General features: G+C 42.4%; 1 protein-coding gene across 1 annotated transcript in view; it reads right to left on the reverse strand.

Moving 5' to 3' along the window:
- LOC143110200 (pleckstrin homology domain-containing family G member 3-like) overlaps positions 1-15913 on the reverse strand; it is a 72226-nt gene extending 56313 nt beyond the window's left edge. The window contains exon 1 of the mRNA XM_076273083.1: positions 15650-15913. The gene's annotated coding sequence lies outside the window, so the exon portion shown is untranslated. The remainder of the gene's footprint in view (positions 1-15649) is intronic.
- Positions 15914-16136: the final 223 nt, after the last annotated feature.

Raw genomic sequence — 16136 nt, forward strand, 5'->3', positions numbered from 1 at the left:
CCTTAGTTGGGCCTAGCAAAAAAGCTACTTAAGACTACAATCGTGGTCACTCATTTAAAATCTTCAGTAGTACGCTATGCAGCATCCAACGTTATCAGGCTACCGTCTATGCTGACTATGAGGGCGGCGGGAAGTGAAAGGGCTGCGATCGCGCAGTCCAGACTGGAGGACGAAGTAAAAAAACGTTTACAAATAACGAATCCCGATTACCACTCCGCTGCTGTCTGGGACTTTTGCTAAATGCATGAAATACAAGCCTTACAGTGAAAGACGGATAGGCTACCTTCTGATCCTATAATTAACGAAAGAAATGGTTTATTTTAACACAGAGGAAAAGGACGCATTTGGCGCTCGCTGTAGCCTTGCAAAATATTTGAGCGCTAGAATGTAGCCTAACAATAATAATTCAATAGGACTATTTTCTGCTAAAACATTAGACTACATATGTTACGTCCAATGTAGACTATAGGCCTGCGAGACATGTAGGCTACAAAAAGACAATAAGGCTACACATTCACGTCAGTCAGGAATTATTTGAATAAGATGGTAGACTAATAAGTCTTTTATTTTACAAGACGGTAGACTAATACGTGATAACTGTTTGACTGACAGCCTTTAAAGTAGGCTCAATTTCATTTCCAGGGAAAGTTTTTTTATATGTTGTAGCCTGTTACAGCAGGTTACAGCTGTTGACTGGCATGTGGGGGCGTGGCATCACGATGGTTGCTTTCCATCGTGATGTCTGTCAACCATCACGATGGACGATGATATCGTCTATCGGCACAACCCTATTGGCTCAAACAAAAAAGAAAGACGTCTGCTCATTTGGAGGGTGAAATTACAAGCATTGTGCTTTGTCTACACAGATACTTCCAGACTGGCACACTGTTCCAATCTGTGAGTGAATATAAAGCCTTTCACACCTACGGAATTCAACAAAGACCTGGCCATTGTGAAAACATCCATTTATCTCACATTTATCTCACTACACTGTCCCGAAATACCATGTCATACCTACCTATGGCATGTTATGCCACGATTACCATTTTGCCTCATTCTATAAACAGACTTGCTGCAGCAAACAAATATGTCTGGACATATTGTTGTGTTTAAACTACGCAGACATCTATGAGTAAGAGGAAGTGACTATGCTTTGTGCTAATATGAAATCTGAGCAAGACGTTAACCATGGGAAAATCTACAAGCGGAGCCCACTGGTGCCATTTTGACATTTTTTTTCCCAAGGTGTCGATGGCGTCATCTAAAATAAAAGGCTGTCCAAGCAGTAGTGAGCCATCTTGTTTTTTCAGCTGTCCATCTCTTTGTTGAGTGCTACATAAAATAATATCTCACCCAGACTAAATTATTGACAATAAAAGTAGGATAGAGGAGACAGTGGTTAGGAAACTTGACTTCCGCCCGAAAGCCGCAGAATGTGCTTCGCGTTAAGAGGAAGAGAGCCTGCACTCGGACATTCTCTCGCTGAAACAACATATGCGAAAAAAAAGTCGACATCAAGTGGCATGGGTAAACTAAGTCGAGTTTGCATGAATAAACAGGGCGAGAACAGGAAAAGAACTTCCAGGAGTGTGGGCAGAAAGAAAAATATATGAGAGCAAAAAGGAGCGTAAACAGTTTGGAGGCCCCTTCGTCGCAGCCTATTCGAGCGGTCTCAAACCATTTGAATGCAAAACACTGGGAGGGGGGGGGGGGAGGGAGTGAAATTACATTAGGGGCACACATCCCTCTTGTTCTGCATGTCATTATGCGCTGAAGTAATGAAAACAGTTTTGTGGCCAGACCTTCATTGGAAATCCAGTCTCTCTCCCAACTATTAGCTAAAAGCCCCATAGTGTACATGGTGTCAGATGTGTGTGTGTGTGTGTGTGTGGTTTTACACCTGTGCATGGGTTCCTGACCTGTGTAGTATTGGGCTCTTAAGAAAACAGCTGTAACAGTGTCAGTACATGAGTCTAAACCTGGACCAAACCAAAACTCCAACAGACCCATCAGAACTCGTTAAACTGTTACTTCCGTCCACCAAAACCCCACTTTAATACCAAAACTCCTACATGGGGAGCAAGCGTCCCCATATACAGTAATTACACCCTCAACATGTAGCACGTCCAACATTGCATGGGCTGGAAAATTGAGTATTGGATTTAAAGGACCTCTGGGAATAAGAAAATGTAGACAGATTGAAGCTGATTAAACTAAACTGTTTTCTTTATAGGGGAGTAGACAATGTGCAGTGTTTGGAGGAGAGAGAGAACAAGTGTATATTTTGGATGTCAGTCCTATTCAAAAAGCCCTGGTCGCCGGTCCCATTGCACTCGGTAGATTGCAGTACCTCAGTTTATACTCCACCCTGAGGCTTCCCTGGATCATCTGATTTTCCATGCACTCCAACTAAACCCCTCCAAACCCTCCAACCTCATTCCCAACTTTTCCACCCCACTCCAGGACTTTGGACAGAGACATTCCGAATTCCCTTTCCAAACTTCCTCCCGCCACTCCCTGCGGCCATTATCTCCTAACAAGAGGTTAATGGCAGTCACGGATCGACGCAATCGGCAGCCCCTCTGGCCTCGCTGTGATTAATCCCCGGCCATAAATCTGTTCGTCCAGGGATGCAAGCCAGGCACTGTGGCAGGGTGAAGCTTCCTCAAAAACTACCTCGACAGCAAAGCAGCTGCATCACTGTCAAAGTCAATAGGTCTCTCTGCTGACAGCAGCCATCCAAAAATTAGGCACAATCAGTATTTTTCCAGACTAGCGGTGCTATTATGTAACATTCATGTCACATTCTGTAATATCACATATCTGTCACATCACAAATACAAGAGACCGGTAATGATGTTAAGTTTCATGCTAAACATACTTGTAGATGCAGGATCAACTGCTTTACGTTTGACTACTTACATTTCACTTATACGAGTTTGGCTGTGTACTGTGTCCCTATGGGCACCAATGGAAATGCTGGGGAAAGTGCGGAGTCGGTTTATGACCACAGTTCTCATGCATGAACTAACAGCATCATGTGGAGTGAGACAGCTTTTAGCAGACCCACCAATGTGGAGTGAGACAGCTTTTAGCAGACCCACCAATGTTTGTGTTTAGGATCTTTCTTATGGTGTTACTTCCGCCAGTGTTGGGAGTAATGAGTTACAAAAGTAATGTAATTACTGTAATATATTGCTTTTTGCTGTAACGCAGTAATGTAAGGCATTACAAAAAACTATTGGGTAATATTTTACACGGTACAAACTTCAGTAACGCACATTACAATGCATTTTAACCTGAAATTAAGTGGTGTTATGTTTTGATACATATTCGCAAACAACTAAGCAAATAGCAGAACGTATCTCCTGTTACTGGTTGAAAATGACTGTGGCTGGCTGCAACTGACTGGATGGACATAAGCCTACGCTCATTATTTTCAATTTATCAGAGACAACTAGGATATGAAGAACAGTTAAGTGCACTTTGTGTGTGAAACCGAAAGATCTCTATACCTCACGAAATAGCACAATTAATTTAATGACACATCTAGAGCGGTGCCACGCATCTTTTTGATTCTTGATAAAGCATAAATGCTCTTCATGTCAGCTTCATGCTGTGAACTTGAATTAAAGAGAATGAAGAGAGAAATGTAAAAAAGATGGGGACTTGGACTTAGGTCGCAAAAACAGTGACTTCAGACTTGACTTGCGACTCCACTCAAAAGACTTCAGACTTGACTCGGACTCGAGCTTCGAGACTCCTGAACAAGCTGTATTTCATGCAATTATTGCTTTTTTAATCTAAATTTATTCATGCATTTCTATTTTATTTTACTGCTACATATACTTTGTGAAACGTATAACGAGCGGCATGGCCCCTTTGCCATAATGTGCAATGTAACGCATGCGCTATGTGCGCACACTCACAGATATGCATTGACCATGGCGACAAGAAGTCCTCCCGGAGTTGTGCTTTTATCATTACTTTCGGTTACAAAAACTGCACAGAGGAAATAAGCGAACAGCTACATGAAAGGTGTGTGGCACCAGGATAAATTATGCCTATTCAACAACGTCTGATTTCATCAGGCATCTCCAAACGCACCCAGATAGGTCAGTCACTTAGGCCTAGCATATATCGTCACAGGTGACAAGCTAACCATCGCAAAGTGTTGTTCTAATGCTGGGAACAGGCAGGGATGGGCAAAAATACATCAGAATGTATTTCAAAATAAAATACATAATACCCTCATTTTTAATGTATCAAAATAAACTACAAAATACAGTAACCATATTATGTATTAAAATAAAATACTGTATTTTTGTATTTAGAAAATACTCAAAATACTTTTTTCAAGGAAGTATGGAAGCACTGCAAAAAAAGCTTTTTAATATCCCAAACATTTAGCCTAACTATATAGTAAAAAACAATACAATTTGGCCCGTCATACCAAATAGTATACCATACGCAAGTTTATGTAGTGTGATTAGAAGAATAATTCAAGAATTTACATTTAGTCATCTAGCTGATGCTTATCCAAAACGACTGAGAGAGCTTTCAATTAACCACAATATAATCAATAGGCCAAAATCATAATTGTGTATCTGTGCCGAATTTCGTAATTCAAGTCCAGTGCAGAACTGAATAAGAAAATCATAAGACTATGTATCTTGAAGTTCCAGTATGTGAGAAACTTGATATGCCTTAAGTATGCAGCTAATAAGGAAATAGAATTGTTATTTAATTAAACAAGATGAACTTGTCCCCACTGTAGAATGCAGAAATGGATGCTACAAGGAAGAGGATTCAAACACACTCAACACCTTACCATCTATTGATGTCATTGTGGTTCATTGAGATATCTGGCTTTTTGTTCTGTTAAAGATTGGCATGGAGACAATAGGACATGTTTGCCTTTGTCGGTGTCCTTATGTGAACTTGCACAGGTAAACTTACTCATCTTTACTTGCATACGACTTCACACCAGTGCTTCAGACCAGAGCTGATGCTTCAACAATAACCGTCACTGAAAAGCTGTGAGTGTCTGTGAACACAGCTGTTCTCACATTAGCTGATTGCGATACAAATAAACCATTGTTGCCTAATTACCAATTATTCATTACACCTGTGTGTAGTATCTACTTTTTTTAGTGTTTTTCACATATAGTATTTTGCAGTATTTCTAAAATACAAAAATACACACCAATAAAGTATTTTGATACAAAATACAGAGCCATTTCCTTCAACCCAATAAAATACAAATGACAAAATACTATTTTGTATTTGAAATACAAATACATATTACATGTTTCAGAAATACTACCCATCCCTGGGAACAGGCAGATTACATCTTTATAGTTGACCATATGATGACATACTTGGGTTAATACTGTATTTCACCAGTTAGGGCACCAAAATGGCCAGCAGCGGCACTGTGTAGTCTATCTTGACAAGTTTTGGGTTACAATATACAGGTAGTGGCTCTCTGTTGATTTTAATGAGTAGGCCTAAGCCTAAAGTAACAGCATTTCTATCACAATTAACCAGACTTCGACCTTCTGCTTTTAACAAAATTCTGGCTATGGTTGTTCCTTGTATTGCATCATGAGCCATCACTGCGCCTATTGCATTCTACTGTTGTTAGCCTTAAGCCTAGCTCAGTCATTATACCACATCGCCCTCCATTAGAAGTGCAAAGAGCTGCATTGAGCATAATAAACTGCATTTAGAATTCCAAATCCATATTTCTAGATATTTTGGTAAAAGTAACTTAAAAGTAATACAATAGTAGTGTAATGCCTTACAATTCAGAGACAGTAATATTATAATGTAACAAATTACTTTGAAATGACAGTAATAAGTAATACATAATACATTATGATTTTGAAGTAACTTGCCCAACACTGACTTCCGCAAATAGATTTTGCATTAGGGGTGTAACGGTTCATGTATTCGTATTGAACCGAAACGGTACGGGCGTCACGGTTCGGTGCATGAATTTACACGGAGAATACACGGTATAAAAATAAATAAAACTCGTGTGCGGATTAATTAACTGTTAAGTAGCGAGAGTTACGGGAGTTCTTTAGCTACACCTAACGCAATCTTTAGCCTCGCCTTAGCTCTGAAGCTCTGATTGGCGCCTATGTTTTTTTTGTCAGGTCGTCGGTTGAGTCCGTCAGTCATTAGCAGCACTAAGGTTAGACCCACAAGAGTTAGAGGATCCGCTGGTCTCTTTAAGATCGTAAGTTTGAGAACTTCAGTTACAGTGACGTTAGTACAGGCGAAAGAGTGGTGGATAAGATGAAACTGTGTGTCGGCGTTGATCAGCAGTTGTTGGGTATGTGAGTGGAAAAAATGCTACACATATTCGAAGCCATCACCCAGATGATGTAGGCTACCAATCACTGAAACGAGGGGGAAAAAAACTTACCCTGCGCTTCAGCAGCCTTTGGATACACATACAAATAGGGCCAAAACCTATGGCTTAAATTAAATGATTTCGTAATGACAGAAAGCTATGTAAATCGCGTGGTAATTACCTTTATGTTGGGGTAACTTGTAACTTCTCACATGAGGAGCTGGTAGTGTTAAGTGCATAGACAGCAAAATAAAGTGACAACGCTAACCAGGCTAATAAACAAACCATGCTACGGTGAGTTAACGTCAAAGGGCAAAGTCACGTGACTTCTAGTTGTAGTCTGTTTATGAAATAAAAGGAGCAATTTCGTTTTTTTTAAAAAGGCAAAATATTGTGATATTTTCACAGTTAGTAGGCTAGATTATTACTTTACACACAATACAAAAAAATATTGAGGCAAATTGTAGACCCTTCCATATACAACTAAACACAGATGTTGAAGGTCTTGCTTAAGTGGATTTTTAAAAATAATTTTTCTATGTAATTTGCACTTTCAGAAATAAGAGATGCTGTAGGCCTATTTTCAGTTTTATAGCTGATTGTCTTATTTTGTTTACAAGTTACAGATGGAGTCTGGGTACTTATTGTACTGTTTAGACTACATCTTACACACTTCAGGCTGTTCAGATAGCTCAGGGAAGAGACTGTATGACACTAGGTGGTACAGCCTGAGACATGTACAAAAAAAAAATGCTTTCTGCATTTTTGTTTTGCTTTTCCCTCCATTGTACCGAACTCGTACCGAACCGTGATGTCCGAACCGAGGTATGAACCGAACCGTGACTTCTGTGTACCGTTACACCCCTATTTTGCATAGTTATTAAGTAAGCTTTAGTTAGACTTTAGACTTTCCACTTTGCCTAGCATTTAAATCAGGGCTCTACATGTGTCACAGAGTCTCTTCCCTGTGCAAATGAGGATCATGAGGAGTTCAGACAATAAGGCAAAAGAATGATGTGCGTCACCACAGTGGCTAGGGGTGTGACTGCTTGAGGTCAAGAGCGGGACACTCAGAAGCAAAGCAAATTGGGATGTGAATTCTTCTCTCACGCAGCACCACAACAGAGATACAAAACAAGTCACCCCCTTCCAGTCCTGTTTGTGATGGATGCGGTAGGAAGCGGAGTCTCAGCTGGGCCAAATAATCCCTCAACGCATGCCTCCGATCCAGAAGTGAGCGGTTGAGTTCACGCCAGGACAGGACGGAAACAGGACAGGAGGACACAGACTCCTTTAGTGATAAAAAAAACAAAAAAATTTATCTGGTGCAGAATCAACAGGGCAGTAAGCTGGTGACCTGTCTCCATATAGTGTCATGGCGCTCTCTCTCTCTCTCTCTCTGCCCTTGTTGTGACCCCCCCCCCCACTTTGGAGTCGTTTGCACCAAATCCAAGAGAGATATAGTGCCCACAAGTCCACAACTATTATCCCGTCAGCTGGCTAAACCTTTGCAGCACATCAGCAGCAGTAGTGCCAAGTCATGACCTCCCATGCCACTAGTATAGAAATGTGGAACATGCAGCTAATGCATGGCTCAGAATAGAAAGGTGTTTAATTGAAATAAATGTGAAATATATTATAAATGTACGTTTTTGACAAAAGCAAACCTATTGAAATGATACCGCGCTGATACTTAACAGTCGCCCGAGCATGACTGGTGCCCGTGTGTGGCTTAACAGGTAGGCTGATGGAACAAGCACTGTCAACATCAGGCACTGTGCACGATTTGCATAGAGGTGTTGTTTACTGTAGACCTGCAAGTAGTCATGCTAGTATCCAAGGGTACACACATCCTTTGAGCACCTCCCCCCCACACCCTACACACACACACACAAGTCACAAATCATACTGAATTCAGGGCAGCTTTCTCAGCTGCCCTGCCTTTTTGTTCCCTCGCCAACCACCGTTCCTTTCTGTCAAATCACATCAGCCGTGACGGATATTGCAAAGTAACCACATTTTGCGGCGGCTGCCCACAAGCCAGACGAGCTCCAGAGTGTGTTATTGAAATCTTTCATCATGGTTATTGGGTCATGAGAGCGAGGGTGTCCACCCCTCCGTACGCTCCCGGTGCCAATGAGAAGGACATCCAAACCTACAGACCAACCTTTCATATGAAAATGAGAGACCTCTTCAGACATGCACACCATATACACCCACAAACAGGATCCCAGGGATCCAAGCCACCTACCCATGAACAGGATCCCAGGGATTCCTCGTGGCAGGCTGGGATTTGGACATAGGAGTGGAAGCTCATCGAGATCTGGGTAAAATCTCATTTCACCTCCTCATTGTCCCTGACGACCCTAACACTTCTCTAAAAGCTCCAGATAAGGTCCACCTTACCGGACAGTTTAGTGAGAATTTGTAGCGTTCTCAGTGTGTTGCTGAAAGTCTGCAAAAAATCCAATAACTCTTAATTGTGACGGTACTTACCATGCTAAAGTTGCAACCACAACTCTAAAGACGGAAAAAAAAGGTTAAACAATGTTTAGAAAAAACACAGAAGTGTGAAAAGGAGGGTGGCAGATAGTCCTTGGCCGCAGACTGGCTCTGGTGGATGTTTGCGGCTTGAGGGCTTGGAGACGTGTGAGGCGGTGCAGGGTTAATCCCCACAGCTGGCGGTCCTTGGCGAACAAACGGGCCCCTCACAGGACGACCGGCCGGCCCTTCCAGCCCTCTCCGCCCCGCCAGGTCACATGACGATGCAAAGCAGAAGACACAAGGGTCCTCTTTCTCAGGGGACCACACAGCGCATCACTAATTGATGGTTCTGCCTCTCAAATATATTCATACACACACAGACACAAACACAATAAACAAAGGTGGCCTGGGAGCGCAGTCAGGGACCTCTGTAGCTGAACTGGGAACAGAATCGGCTGTTCCTATTTCTGGCGCTTTTGGAGGGGTGAGAGCTTTTCAGCGGGTGACATCTCACAAAAGTTGTTTCCTCATGCCAACTTAGAAGATTGGCTCCGTTAAGCATTCACCCAGACACAAACAAGTGAGCACTGGCAGTGGAAGAATAACAACTGATGATGACCTATGTGGGAAAAGGAAAGATTCCAGAAACAATGTTGATCTTTTTCCATTAGTCATAGCTACCCAACTTGTTGACTCTGACCATTCTTAACATACTTGAGTCCAACAATATTTGATCGATGTTCTAAGCCCAGTTGGACATAATTCATATCCATGACTCTGGCACAAATTTGACGGAGAAGGTATTGCATCTTTTGAAAAAGGTCCAAGTGGGAACCGTTGAGATGCCAAGAGATAAGGTCTTTTCGGAAACTCCTAGAATGGAGTAATTGTTCAAACAACTCACTAAGGACCCAATAGTCCAACTGGTTCTCACCATCAGAAGTGAGGGAAGCCACTCTGACACGATTGAGTCCTTTTCTTCACTGGAGGTAAATCCCAGAGGTGTTGGCAATGGGCTAAAAATATGGTTCTCTGGAGGCCTCCGACGTGTTCGGTCTAAGACCCTTCCAGTCTGACAGGAAATGCAAAAGAGGCCAAACCCCTCAAACCACCAAGTGAACAAGGCCCCATGGGACTCTGGGTTCGACACACACCAGACCACAGCATTTAGCAAAAAAAAAAAAAAAAAAAAGCTTTACCTAATTACAGGCCATTTATGGACAAAGTGTTGTTCTATTTAAATACACGACAGAGCGCAAACACAATGATACAGAAGCAAAGTGGCATGGCTGCTTATCGTGAGTTTTACTGGGCTCATTCCTGGCCACCTGCGGCCTTGACGGACCACAAACTCCATGAGGGTTCCTCAGCTGGGAATAGATGGCTTTCGGAGGGACATTAACTAAGACCACAAAGTGAGGCCTTGAGCCACTCAGCAAAGGGGGTTGAGAAAGAACGGAGAGTCAATCGTGACAATAACAAAATTAACAACCTCCGCAGCGCTGAAATGTTCTGGAATGTTCCTCTGCTGTCAGCAAAAACGTGCAACATGTTCCAATTCCTTAAAGATGAATGGATGTTGGATTGGGAAACTCGCATTCTCCCCGTTTTTTGTTACTTACATGAGATGAGAATGAGGGTGATCTAACCACTAGATTCCATCTTCCGATCTCACACGTTCCACAGCATTGTTATTGCTCCTGCGGTCCAAAAATAGAGCGAGAGATAGTCTTTATTTGGTGATGTAAAAGATAAGAAATAAAAAATAAAAAAACTCAGACATGTGCTTCCATTCCTCACGTCAGAGCTCCACAGTTATTGAGTTTGCAGGCAATAAAAAACCAAATACGGACATATCGCAATATCTGTTCCACAGTGTTATTTAGGGACAAATTTCCAGACAGAAATTAAATGTAACCTCTGAACTAAATTACATTTGGGATCAGGATTGTCCACCGTGGGCTAAATTTAGTGCAGCCTTAATTCATGCCCTTCCTGGCGGGATACATTAGCGATATGTCACCTGATTACTGATAATCATGCAGTGCAGGAATAATGAAACGTCTCCTCTGGCTCCCATGGTTCTGCATAAGTACACCACATGCGATAGACAACAGAGTCCTTTCAGAAGAAGCAGAACTGATTGGTTTCTCTGCCAGCAATCTAACAGCAGAACACCCCCCCCCCCCCAAAGCACACACACACACACACACACACACACACACACACACACACACACACAACTGCTATCATTCAGCTGGCAAACGTGATCTTCCAGCACACAGCGAGTGTGAGAACACTGGAAAGAACACGGTTTGCTCGGAGCTCCAGGTCTGTGTTGCTGTGCTCTTGGACACTGCCCATTCTACTGCCCATTCTACTGCTCAGGAAGGTAGCCTGCGGAAGGCTAGGCTTTGTTTGTCCCTCTGAGGCCTAGGTTGGTGCTAATCAAGACTGTACCCACAGTCATGGAGCGGAAGTATGTCTGTGGGTGGAGGGTGTAGGGGCTGACCATGGCTGCAACTTGACACAGATTTCCTACATTTAAGTGCAGGTGGGACATATGCAGACACTGCCTGCATGTATAAGTTCCTAACATACATGGATTGTATTGGTCAATGTGTATTTTTGGAATGCAATGCTTGGCTGTGAAATGTTTTGCAACACAAGCAATGATCAAGCTATGTTTTGAAATGTCTGCAACACACACACACACACACACACACTCACACTCACACTCACACTCACACTCACACTCACACTCACACTCACACTCACACTCACACTCACACTCACACACACACACACACACACACACACACACACTGCCTCTTAAAAGTAAAAGGAACTTGGCCCACAGAGTTTCACAAACTGCTCAATGCATTCTGTCCTAATGCAAAACCTTGACATCTCAGCACCAAGTGAACTGGAGCTTTAGAATGTCTGGCATGTGGAGGAGACTGTGAGCCATGGAGTGCAGCGTTTAAAGGATCTGTGAGTCCTCCCTTTTCTCTTTCTTGGCCCCTTCTTTGTCAACCCCCTGTCTTTATCAACAAAACAGAGCATGCTCTTCATTTCAGTATGTGGTGAGAACAAGCTGCTCTGCACATGAGGAAGTTTCACAATAAGACAACATCAAACACTGTGTGGAATAGGTACATTGTAAATAGAATTTAAAAGCAATTCTCTTTCTTGTCCGTTTTCGAAAACATATGTCACTGCATACAGACATCTATCTAATGTAGAACACTAGTCTAGGATAGAAATCCAGTGGCCTAAAGATGAGACTAGTCTAGGATAGAAATCCAGTGGCCTAAAGATGAGACTAGTCTAGGATAGAAATCCAGTGGCCTAAAGATGAGCTAAAGAACACGGTTTATAACCATTTACGTCTGTCTCCTCAAACAAACAACATATGGGCCAAAGATTTTCAACTGGATAATAGGTGATTCATTAGGATAAACTTGCTTCAAATGTGATAACTAGCACATTTTTCCACATTTTAAAAGAGCACCGAGAGCCGCTGGTCAATCCTCCCACTGAGTCCAAATTTAGCCAAGTTGATTCAGCAGGTGATGCATCATCAGGGAAGAATTTCCTAGTTTGCTGGCAAATAAGCATCATAGTGCACCTGTTTCTACTCAACGAAGGCCAGAACATCGTATCAATTGGTTGTGAGCAAGCGTAGTAAACAGACAGCCAATGGGGACCCAACATGGTGTGCTGGGTTCACAAGAATATCTGTAGTGCAATACAGCGACAGACAGACAGACAGACAGACAGACAGCCAGACAGACAGACAGACAGATACTTTATTGATCCCCAAGGGGCAATTCAAGTAAAGTAAACATGAAGGCTGGTGTTGCACAATTCACTGATACTAGAAAGGTATCGCAATACCTTGAAATGATTAGGCTAAATATGTTATGATACCCCATTTCATTAGTACTGATATTTTAAGAATACAATTTTAATCAGGTTGTAATAAAAACATATTTGCAAATTGCAATCAGTTAAAATAAAGTTTCAGTTCCAAGTTCTGTCATTTAGGCCTATTATGTCTATTTACTGATTTAGGATTTTTGCAGTGGTATGGTTTCAGTATTGGTATTGAGATATTTAGGCATGGTATCGTTATGAAAGGCATAATTGTGGCATTGTGACAACACTAATGAAGGCAATGTCTTCCTTGCATTATAGGACACAGTGGTAACAATCCTGACCTATACACATCAGCAGATGGCCACAGTCTTCAAAGACCAAATGGGTTCTGTAAGTTCAAACTCTTCCGGGGGAAGTTGAAAGGAAGCTCATGGGTAATATGATATGGCTTCATATCTGTCAAGGGATATCTGCACACAGCGTAAAAATCATGCTGTTACGACAACTCACATAAATCTGTGGCTTGAGACTTAGCACTTTTTCTGTACCCCGACAAGCTTTGTAAGGCTTTGTGTGCACACGGTGTCTGACATGCATCTAATAGCCCATTCCAACAAGCTGGTCATCCTTCAAAGAAAGTATGCACATGAAAGCTGCAGAGTTTTGCACTGATTGTTTGTTTACTAAACTGCAAAACCTCTGGGATGGGACATACATGTGTTAAGCAGGTTCTAATTTATTGTAAATGGCTCCTCTAAATAATGCCGTCTGAAATAAATACTGGGAAATGGATCCAGACAGACAATATTTCGTGAGCTGCACCGACTGGATAAGGGTTTCAGTGTAAAAGAAAAGAGAAGAGGGATTTTGCAAGTAGCGAGTTCAATCTCTCCGTGCAACAGGTTGACAGCTATCTGACCAGGGATCAGGAAACCAGAGGGGAGTGAGTGTGAAGGACCCAGCGTGTGGTTCAGCACTCGGGCCAACCTTGGGGGCTGCCAAAAGGGAACTGGGTGTGCCCCGAAAGTCACCCCCCACACACACATAGTTAGCACCATTCTCTCATGGGGCCTATTGTTCAAGACAACCCAAACCGCCCAGTCCTGACACACACACACACACACACACACACACACACACAGACACACAGACACACAGACACACACACACACACACACACACACACACACTTCCCTCCGGTTCATTTCATAAATACTCCACACCTACAAATCAGAAATTTGTGTGAAAGGTGTAGTGCTGCTGGGTAGCCTACTTCCACGGCATACCCATGTGTTTTCCAAGAACAGGGTACAGTAGTCATGGTGGTCGTAGGATACTCACAGCAACCAGCAACATGACCTCTTCAACCTTCTGCAGCGCAACCAGCTCTTCCCACCCTCATTCCGTTTCTGTATTGTCTATGCTTAAAATGAACTACCAGTGGAAAGACTGACACAGGGGCTGGCGAATTGCCTTATTTCGAGGGAGTGAGAACCAGTCAGCTGGAACATTTACTTCAACTTACATCACGCTGAACCTTTCAGCAATATCTCCTGCCATTTACTCTCTTGCATGCGTCATCAGATGTAGCAGCTAGTTGCTCCAGGGCCCTGTGTTATCCTGTTCTAGTGATTTCTTGGGGAGAGAGAGGGGGGGGGGGGCATATCCCATCCTGGGACACAGCTCTGAGGCACATAGGCCTACATGCATGTCAGGAGACTCTTAGGATTTTTGTTGCATAGCTTAATATAAGCTGTGTTATATTGACTTTGTAAAAGTATTGCAATGCCTTTAGAAAAGTTTTTGAGGAATTTGGGATTTGAAACAAATTGCATTGAACTATATTGTGGGCTACTACACTTTACTGCATAAATGTAACATTGTGGACATGAAACTGCACTTTACTGTATTGTATTTTTGTTTTATTATTGTTGTTTTTAATGCAGTATAACCACCGTTTCAGGGCCCATAACTGCAGTTATTTTTTGTAAGGGTGAATTTTGACCAACCAGGGAACTAAATCGGGGCGGTGGTAGTGTAGTGGTTAAGGAGCTGGGATAGCGTGCAGTAGCCTGAAAGTTGTCGGTTCAATTCCCGGCTTCCACCGTTGTGCCCTTGAGCAAGGCACTTAACCCCAAGTTGCTCCGGGGACAATGTGATCCCTTGTAATATAGCTGACATATGTAAGTCACTTTGGTCAAGAAGTTTCTGCTAAATGTAATGTAATGTAAATCACAATGCAACTCTCAGTGCCATTTAAACTACAGTATAAGAGCACGTCTGTGACTTTCCATCAGCATCTCTAAGACAGGTCAAACCAGTCCGAAGGTACAGGTGCCATCTAAAATGTCTGAGAATGTCTTCCTCTTGTGGAGCACTAATGTGAAAATCACAAAGGCTTTGGGCAAAAATCAGGTTGACAAGACAGAAGTATAGGCTAAACTCCCACATTTCTAATTCTATTCGAAACGAGCAATCTGTTGTCGAGACAAAACTCCATGTTCATGTGAAGGTGCACGTCAAGAGACTGATGTACACAACTGGAAACATAAGCTCTTCAACACGGATAGATGACATGCCACCGAACTCAAGCAACGAGCTCAGCTGTTAGAAACAGGTCAGCATCGTTAGAAAGAAGTACCGAAACGCCACATCCACTAACGTTAGAATGGAAGTGCAACCAAGTAACGATACTAATGTGATTCCTTCTTCTCCATCTCAATTCCTTTCAAGTTTTCAACAAAGATTCTTTCAGCAGAATTGATTCACAGAAAAGTGATTTGAGACAGGTAGTAGTTTCATAAGGACCATAAAATATCTAAAACACAATAAGTCAGCATGAACCAACTTTTAGTTGGACCAAACGAAACTAAGTGGATAGACGTTAACGTTAGTCACGTCAGATACTTTGTTACTCACCAAACAATGGTTCGAAGTTTACCGATGACAGCCCCCGATGAAACTCCAAAAAATAACTGTTGCATTTATATTGCCGACTCGATAATTCCACGCGTCGGCCCGTCAAGGATCACAAAGTTACGTGTAGAATCCTAGCAGTGATAGCTCTTTTACTTGGGCTAAATGACAGTCATACTCATCTAAGCACCCTCTCAAAAATGCACGGCTTTTTTCAAATGTTCCCACTGCGCATGCCCACAGAGACTGTGGCTGGAGCGTCCGGTTTCGTACCTTCGTACCTTCGTAACTTTCTGTGTAGTTGAATTCGCGCAACAGAGAGTAAAGTAATAACCTAACCTCTAAGTTGTATTATATGCCATGCGTAATGACGAGAAACTACTGTAGCCTATATTGCAACCAATGCATGTAGTCTTGGAGCTTATTTTAAATGAAAGGAGAGGGTGGGTCAAATCTCCCTCTTTTCTGTGGAAGACCATTTTTTGGATCT

This window comes from Alosa pseudoharengus, unplaced genomic scaffold, assembly GCF_046254945.1.
Source record: "Alosa pseudoharengus isolate Yale_2024_CS ecotype anadromous, Long Island Sound unplaced genomic scaffold, YU_APseudo_1.1 YU_APseudo_1.1_scf_7, whole genome shotgun sequence".
Lineage (NCBI taxonomy): Eukaryota > Metazoa > Chordata > Actinopteri > Clupeiformes > Clupeidae > Alosa > Alosa pseudoharengus.